The following is a 9,553-nucleotide window of genomic DNA, read 5'->3' as shown; positions in this document are numbered from 1 at the left end:
TGGCATTTTGCAGGTGGGACACCTGGCAGTCATCGTGCAATGATGATGGAGGTGATGAGTGCTTCAAATGAAGTGATGGATTTCAGTCAAATGTGATGCATTGCCCCGGATAGCCTTTGAGTCTCAGAATGCAGAAACAGGCCAAATTAGAATCAAGTTTATTATCACAGACATGCTGCATGAAATTTGTTCATTTTCAGCAGCACAGTGCAACAGCACAAAAATCTACAAATCACAAAGGTAAATAAATAGGGCAATAAAGCAGGAATAACGAGCTAGCATTCATGGGTTAATGGACTGTCCAGAAATCTGATGGCGGAGGGGTAGAAGCTCTTCCTGAATCACCAACACAATCATAGTCTTCAGGCTGCTGTACCTCCTCCCAGATGCTAATAATGAGAAGAAGCCGTGCTCTGGATGGCAGAGGTTCTTAATGAAGGAGCCTTCTTGAGCCACCTCCTCTTGAAGACATCCTCGATGGTGGGGAAGGTTTTGCTCGTCATGGAGTTGGCTGGGTCTACAACCCTCCAGAATCTCTTGTGATCCTTTGCACTGAAGGCTCCATGCCAGGTTTTGATGCAACCAGCCAGCATGATCTCCACTGTACATCTAGAGAAAATTGTGAGAGTTTTTGGTAATATACCAGATCTTCTTAAACTCCTAATGAAGTATAACTGTGCTGCCAGAGGTGGCAGTGGAAGCAAATATGAAACAGGCAATTAAGAGGTTCTTAGGCAGATGGCATAGAGGGATATGAACATTATTTATACAGAATAGACTTTTTAGTTAGGCATCTAAATATTCGTTTACTTAGCTTGATACAGTGTTGGCGCATGGCCAAGTGGTTAAAGAGTTCGTCTAGTGATTTGAAGGTTGCCAGTTCGAGCCTTGGCTGAGACAGCATGTTGTGTCCTTGAGCAAGGCACTTAACCACACATTGCTCTGCGACGACACTGGTGTCAAGCTGTATGGGTCCTAATGCCCTTCCCTTGGACCACATAGGTGTCATCGAGAGGGGAGACTTGCAGCATGGGCAACTGCCGGTCTTCCATACAATCTTGTCCAGGCCTGCGCCCTGGAAACCTTCCAAGGCGCAAATCCATGGTCTCATGAGACTAAGGGATGCCTATATAGTTTGATACAACATGGTGGGCCAACGGACCTGTTTGTTTGCTGTACTGTTCTATGTTTGAACTATGCTCTTGACTCCAGAATGCTCCATAAATCTTGGGGTCAATACTGAAGAGCAAAGCCCAAAGGTCGATCGGAAGTCTAAGCCTGATAGCCGAAGCCTTGTGGCTACAAGTCTGCAGTACACTGGGGAAGACAGAGCCCATTGTCTGCATGTCTGCTGGAGGCACAGCTGCCTGTGCTGGAACAGGAGGGCAGTCTGCGTCTGTGGGTTGGTCAGTGGAAAGGAGGAAAGTGGCGTGTCTCGCTGTTCTTGCTGTGTTTTGCGTTGTTCTGCTGAGAATGTTTACATGTTAGGTTAGCAGTGGAATGTGTAAACTTAGAATATAGAACATAGGACACTACAGCACAGTACAGGTTCCATAATATCGTGTGATGATCTACTCTGTCAATCTAACCTTTCGCTTTTGTATAGACCTCCAGTTCTCAGTCACTCATGTTGCTACCTGTAAAACGCTTACCTCCAACATCCTACCTATACTTTTCTCCAGTTACTTAAAATTAAGCTCACCGGTATTACCCATTTCCACCCTGGGAAAAGGTCTGTGACTATCCAGTTGATCTATACCTCTTATCATCTTGTGCGCTTGTGGGCTGCCCCCCAACACATGCTTATGTTGAGCTGGCTGTTAACACAAACTCTGCATCCCATGCATGCTTTGATGAGCATGTGATCAATAAAGCTGATTCTGAACGGTTCCACCATCCTCACAGCACCTTCTCTGTCCAAATCCATTCAGAATGTTGTCTGTCTCAACAAGGAATGAGGCTGTGAAGGTATCAATTAGAAACTGCATAATTGAATTGAAATAAATTGACTTTATTACTTACATCTTTTACATACATGAAGAGTTAAAATCTTTACATATGTCTCCATCTGAACGTGCAAGGCAAAATTTATAGTAATTTATAATAAATATTGTGTAAAACAGGGCAGTGACTATAACATAGAAATACAGTTGTATCAGCATGAATTAAGTGGTCTGATGCCTGGTGGAAAAAGCTGTCCCAGAGCCTATTGGTACTGGCCTTTATGCTGCGGTACTGTTTTCTGGATGGTAGCAGCTGGAACAGTTTGTGGTTGGGGTGACTTGTGTCCCCAATGATCCTTTGGGCCCTTTTTACACGCTTATCTTTGTAAATATCCTGAATAGTGGGAAGTTCACATCTACAGATGCACTGGGCAGTCTACACTACTCTCTGCAGAGTCCTGTGATTGAGGGAGGTACAGTTCCCATACCAGGCAGTGATGCAGCCAGTCAGGATGCTCTCAATTGTGCCCCTGCAGAAAGTTCTTAGGATTTGACCCACACAAAACTTACTCAACTGTCTGAGGTGAAAGAAGTGCTGCTGTGCTTTTATCACCACACCGCCAGTATGTACAGACCACGTGAGGTCCTAGGTGATGTGGATGCTGAGGAACTTAAAGCTGTTTGCCCCCTCAACCCCAGATCCATTGATGTCTCCATTCCTCCTGTAATCCACAACCAGCTCCTTTGCTTTTGCAACACTGAGGGAGAGGTTGTTTCCTGCCATCAGTTTGTCAGGGCAATGACTTCTTCTCTGTAGGCTGCCTCATTATTAGTAAAGGATGGCCAGATGTTATGACCGCTATCTTAAGTGATCTAGAAATGATCGTTTTGTTTCAAATTCCCAATCTAGTTTTGGGGCATTGCTCCAAACTGTTGAAGTGAATTAACTTTTTGCCACTGTTACAGTAGCATTCGTTATTATCAGTTTTTCCACAGGATGGCAACATAATCCCTAAAATATACAAGAGGTTCTGCTGGAACTCCAGAGCAACACACAGAAAGTGCTGGAGGAACTCAGCAGGCCAGGCTGCATCTGTAGAGGGGAATAAGCAGCCGATGTTTTAGGCTGTTTATTCAGCTCTGTAGCTGCTGCCTGACCTGCTGAAACCCTCCAGTGTTTTATTTATGTTGCCCTAACACGCGTGCTGTTCCAGAGACGTGTTATTTCTGTCTGACCTCGACCAGTTACAAGAAGCACAGATGCAGACACATCAAGGTTGATATTTTGTGGAAGGTGGCATGGAGGTTGGTGGTACGAGACGGGCGGTTAGTCAGGCACTCAGCTGATCTATGTAGGCAGATGGGTTATATTCTCATGCATCCTTCAAAATACCAACTATTAACAGGTGGTTAATCAGTTGACAAAGGTGGGAGGTCACAGTGTCCCATGGGGTAGCCAATACCCAAAGAACCCAGGCCGCCCTTCGATAGAAGAGTGATTCTGAATGATGGATAGGAGATAAGGGTGGAATGAATTGAACCATTGCTGTAGATTCCTTGTTTAATGAGGGAGATACTCATACAAAGGATTTTGCCTGGAAAAATTCAACAGCAGGATTGAAGTTACATTGTAGAACAGGGTTTCACAAGGTTTGTGTCTCACCTGGTGGCCATATGGGATAAATTTAAGAGATCTCACGAGGGTTGCCAAGGTAAAGTTCCTTTTTCTACCTTACTATGCATGGCCCTGACTAACCTATTCCAGCCCCAACACTCTCGCTCTTCCACTCCTCAGACACCAAGGCATCCTGACGAAGGGTCTTGGCCTGAAATGTCGACTGTGCTTCTTCCTATTGATGCTGTCTGGCCTGCTGCATTCCACCAGCATTTTGTGTGTGTTGCTCCCATCTCACTATGGAGGCACTTCCATCTTGCACAATTTTTGTCTGTTACCATGAGTATGAGACCGTGTGGCCTCAGGTGACATGAACTAAACAGGTCTTTGGAAGCAGCAGCTGGCTGGTAGCTGGCAGAAGACAACCATCACCAGAGAACATCCCCTGCACAAATCTTGGTGATAATGGAGGAGGATGTCCACATCACGGACAGACAGTGGGATTTCTTGCTCACAGATTGTGAGGCTGGGGGTCCAATTGAAATTGTTTGACATTCTCCCTGGGTTTTACTTAATAGTGGTGTCCAATCCACACACACACACACACACACACACACACACACACATAACATGTGGAGAAGTCTCTTCTACTTATTATTATTATTATGAATCATTATATTATAGAACATAGAACAATACAGCACAGAAACAGACCCTGTGGTCCACAATGTTGTGCTGAACCAACTAAAAAGTAAATTAAAAAGCCTAAAAAACTGATCCCTGCTACCTACACACAATGTCCAAATCCCTTCATCTTCCTCACATCAATGTGCCTATCTAAACGTCTCTTAAAAGCCTCTAATGTATTGGCTTCTATCACTGCACCAGGTAGTGCATTCCAGGCATTCACCACTCTCTGAGTGAAAAACTTATCCCTCACATCCCCTTTGAACCTACCGCCTCTCACCTTCAAATCATGCCCTCTGGTATTAGACATTTCTACCCTGGGAAAAAGATACTTCCTGTCTATTGTATCTATGCCTCTCATAATCTTATAAGCCTCTATCAAACTCCCCACAGCCCCTGGTGCTCCAGAGAAAACAACCCAAATTTGTCCAGCCTCTCATGAAAAAACATGCCCTCTAAAATAGGTAGCATCTTCTGCACCTTCTCCAAAGCCTCAACTTCCTTCCTATAATGGGGTGACCAGAACTGCACTCAATACTCCCGATGTGGCCTAACCAGAGTTTTATAAAGTTGTAACATAACCTCTTGACTTTTGAACTCAATGCCTCAACTAATAAAAACAAGCTTTCCATAAGCCTTCTTAACCACTCTATCGACCTGTGTGACCACTTTCAGGGCTATGAATTTGGGCCCCAATATCTCTCTGCTCAGCAACACTGTTAAGGATCTTGCCCATAACAGCGTACTGTCTCTTTGCATTTGCCCTACCAAGGTGAAACACCTCACATTTATCTGGGTTAAACTCTGCCCATATGTACAACTGATCTATATTGCGCTGTATTCTTTGCCAGTCTTCTCACTATCCACAACTCCACCAATCCTGGTATCATCCAAAAGCTTACTAACCAACCCATTAAGATTTTCATCCACCTCATTTATGTACATCACAAACAGCAGAGGTCCCTGCACAGATTCCTGTGGAACTCCACTAATTATAGACCTCCAGCTCGAGTAAGTCTCTTCAACCACTACCCTCTGTCTTCTACATGCAAGCCAGTTCTGAATCCAAACAGCCAATTCACCATGGATCACATGCATCTTAATCTTCTGGATCAGCCTCCCATGAGGGACTTTGTCAAACACCTTCCTAAAATCCATGTAGACAACATCCACTGATTCAAAAGATTCAAGGTTCAAAGATTCAAAAAACTTTATTGTCATTCTAACCATACGTCAGCTCTGCAGGGCAGAATGAGACAGCGTTTCTCAGGGGCAGTGTAATCATAACTGCCCTACCCTCATTAATCTTTCTCATCACTTTGTCAAAAAACTCAATCAGGTTGGCAAGACAAGACCTGTCCCATGCCCGCTCTCCTTAATTAGGCCATGGATTTCCAAATGCTCATATATCCTATTCCCAATAATTTGCTCCAGGAAGTTTCCTACAACCAGGATTTTCCCTTATTCTCTTCTTAAATAGAGGTACAACATTAGCCACTCGCCAGTCCTCCAGGACCTTGCCTCTGCCTAGAGAAGACACAAAGACACTGGTCAAGGCCGCAGCAATCTCATTCTTTGCCTCCTTAAATAATCTGGGGTAAATCCCATCAGGCCCTGGGGATTTATCCACCTTAATACTCATTAAGAGGCCCAACACTTAACACTCCTTGACCTCTAAATGCCCTAACGTATTTATACACTCAGCACTGATCGCCTGGTCCTCCATATCCTTTTCTTTTGTAAATACTGAAGCAAAGTGCTCATTAAGTACCACACTCACACTCTCCACATCCAAGGCTTTCCCCGTTTATCCTTGAGTGGTCACACCCTCTCCCTAGTTATCCTCTTTCTCTTGATATATGTAAGAATGTCTTGGAACTCACCTTAATCCAATTTGCCAAGGACTTTTCTTGGCCCCTCCTGGCTTTCCTAATTCCCTTGTTTAGTTCTTTTCTGGCTTCTTTATATTCTTCATGTGCTTCATTTGATCCTAACTTCCGAAGCTTTACATACGATTCCTTTATCTTCTTGACTAGATTCATCATCTCTCTAGACATCCAAGGTTCACTAATCTTTCCATCCCCCTCTTTCCTTCTAACAGGAACATAACTTCCCTGTACTCTGCGCAATTGATCTTTAAACACCCTCCACATGTCCGATGTGGACTTGCCTGAAAAAAAGATGTTCCCAATTAAAGCTTCTTAGTTCCTGTCTAAAGCCCTTGTAATTTGCCCTACTCCAATTTAAAACTCTCCCACAAGGACCATTCCTATCCTTATCTATAGCTATTCTGAGAGTTAAGGAGCTGTGGTCACTGTTCTCTAATCCGCTTATCTACTGAAAGGTCAGTCACCAGACCAGGCTCATTATGCAACACCATGTCCAGTACAGCCCATCCTCTCAGTGAACCGCCCACATCTAGGTTAATAAATCCTCCTGGAAACACTTAACAAGTTCTAACCCATCTAAACCACTTGCACTACGAAGGTCCCAGTTTATATTAGGGAAGAAGAAATCCCCCATGACAACAACCCTATTACTTTTGCACATTTCCTTAATAATATTGTTCTCCTTTCAACATATAACTGAGAGGAAGTGCCTGATCACAGAGAAGATAAACAATTATCTCCGACGCACAACTAGACATTAAAAGCAGCTCAAGAAGGGCAGTAGATGTAGTGTATATGGATTTCAGCAAGGCATTTGATAAGGTACCCCATGCAAGGCTTATTGAGAAAGTAAGGAGGCATGGGATCCGAGGGGACATTGATTTGTGGATCCAGAACTGGCTTGCCCAGAGAAGGCAAAGAGTGGTTGTAGATGGGTCATATTCTGCATGGAGGTTGGTGACCAGTGGTGTGCCTCAGGGATCTGTTCTGGGACCCCTTTTCTTCATGATTTTTATAAATGACCTAGATGAGGAAGTGGAAGGATGGGTTAGTAAATTTGCTGATGACACAAAGGTTAGAGTATTGTGGATAGTATGGAGGGCTGTCAGAAGTTACAGTGGGACATCGATAGGATGCAAAACTGGGCTGAGAAGTGGCAGCTGGAGCTCAACCCAGATAAGTGTGAGGCAGGTAGTTTTGGTAGGCCAAGTATGATGGCAGATTAGAGTATTAATGGTAAAACTCTTGGCAATATAGAGGATCAGAGGGATCTTGAGGTCAAAGTCTATAGGACACTCAAAGCTGCTGCGCAAGTTGACTGTGTGGTTAAGAAGGCATACGGTGCATTGGCCTTCATCAACCATGAGATTGAGTTCAAGAGCTGAGAGGTAGTGTTACAGCTATATCGGACCCTGGTACTGTGGAGTACTGTGCTCAATTCTGGTCACCTCACTACAAGAAGGACGTGGAAACTATAGAAAGGGTGCAGAGGAGATTTACAAGGATGTTGCCTGGATTGGAGAGCATGCATGAGAATAGGTTGAGTGAATTGGCCTTTTCTCCTTGGAGCGACGGAGGATGAGAGGTGACCTGATAGAGGTGTATAAGATGATGAGAGGCTAAGATGATGAGAGGCATTGATCGTGTGGATAGCCAGAGGCTTTTTCCCAGGGCTGAAATGGCTAACACGAGAGGGCACAGTTTTAAGGTGCTTGGAAGAAGGTACAGAGTGGATGTCGGGGTTAAAATTACTGACCATCTCCACCTCTGTTCCTCCCATGAATACTGGGACCAGGTTCATTTCCCAATACCAGATCAAGTACAGCCTCTCCTCTTGTAGGCTTATCTACATATTTTGTCAAGAAACCTTCCTGAACACACCTAACAAACTCCACCCCATCTAAACCCCTTGCTCTAGGGAGATGCTAATCGATATTTGGGAAATTAAAATCTCCCATCATGACAACTCTGTTATTATTGCAGCATTCCAGGATCTGTTTCCCTATCTACTCCTTGATATCCGTGTTACTACTGGATGCCCTAGAAAAAAAATGGTAGCACACAAGCCCAGCACAGCTATCAGAACTCTCAAAGATGCAACAGCTCAAATGAAAAGAACAAATGTAATTTTCCAAATCCAATGTGGAGACTGAACCAAACGCTATGTAGGACACATGGGTAGAAAACTATTCACGAGATGACATGAACATTAGTTACCCGTAAGAAGACATGATCCTCTTTGAACTCTCTGATCTGGTGCCCTGGCACAGTTGCTTGTAATTCTAGCTAGTTCCTCAAGATATCTGTATATCTATTACTTCAGTCACTGCACTGGACTGTACCCAATTTAAACCACTTTTTATAATGCTGTTTACTTTGTAAACCATGGTGGGGTTTGTGGGATTTATGTATTTATGTACCGTGGCGAGCATTCTGACAGTCTGCATCACTGTCTGGTATGGAGAGGCTACTGTACAGGACCGAAAGAAGCTGCAGAAGGTTATAAATCTAGTCAGCTCCATCCTGGGCACTAGCCTACAAAACACCCAGGACATCTTTAGGGAGTGGTGTCTCAGAAAGGCAGCGTCCATTACTAAGGACTTCCAGCACCCAGGGCATGCCCTTTTCTCACTGTTACCATCAGGTAGGAGGTACAGAAGCCTGAAGGCACACACTCAGTGATTCAGGAACAGCTTCTTCCCCTCTGCCATCCGATTCCTAAATGGACATTGAATCTTTGGACACTACCTCACTTTTTTTTAATATACAGTATTTCTGTTATTGTACATTAAAAAAAATCTATTCAATACATGTAATTGATTTACTTGTTTACTTATTCTGTTTTATTTTGTTTATTATTATCTTTTTCTCTCTCTGCTAGATTATGTATTGCATTGAACTGCTGCTGCTAAGTTAACAAATTTCACGTCACATGCCGGTGATAATAAACCTGGTTCTGATTCGGATTCTGATTCTGTATATTTTACTTCACATCTGTACTTTAACATCTAACTTTATTTTATGCAATTCTTTATTTTTTTATGATTGTTGAATGGTGTTTTTTGTTGCACGTTGTACCAACGTACCACAGCAAATTCCTGAAACATATAAATATATCTGGCAAATCCTTGCTCATTTGTGCTGCTCGCATATGTATGTATCTAGATAAAGTTGAGGTTTATTCTTATTCAATCTTGTACGTGCATACTGTCAAACGAAAACAGCGTTCCCCCGGATCAAGGTGCACAACACAGTACATACAACACACACACAACACATAATGTAATATTAACATTAACAAATTATAATATATATTCCAGAAGTTTGAGATTTAGCATAAGGTGCATTTACAACGAAAGTTAAAAGGTAAACAGTATAATATTGCTAACAACAGGGATTCTGCAGATGCTGGAAATTCA

The sequence above is a fragment of the Mobula birostris genome, chromosome 21 (assembly GCF_030028105.1).
Source record: "Mobula birostris isolate sMobBir1 chromosome 21, sMobBir1.hap1, whole genome shotgun sequence".
Classification (NCBI taxonomy): domain Eukaryota; kingdom Metazoa; phylum Chordata; class Chondrichthyes; order Myliobatiformes; family Myliobatidae; genus Mobula; species Mobula birostris.
The sequence above is the reverse complement of the archived record's forward strand: the minus strand, read 5'-3'. Positions refer to the sequence as shown.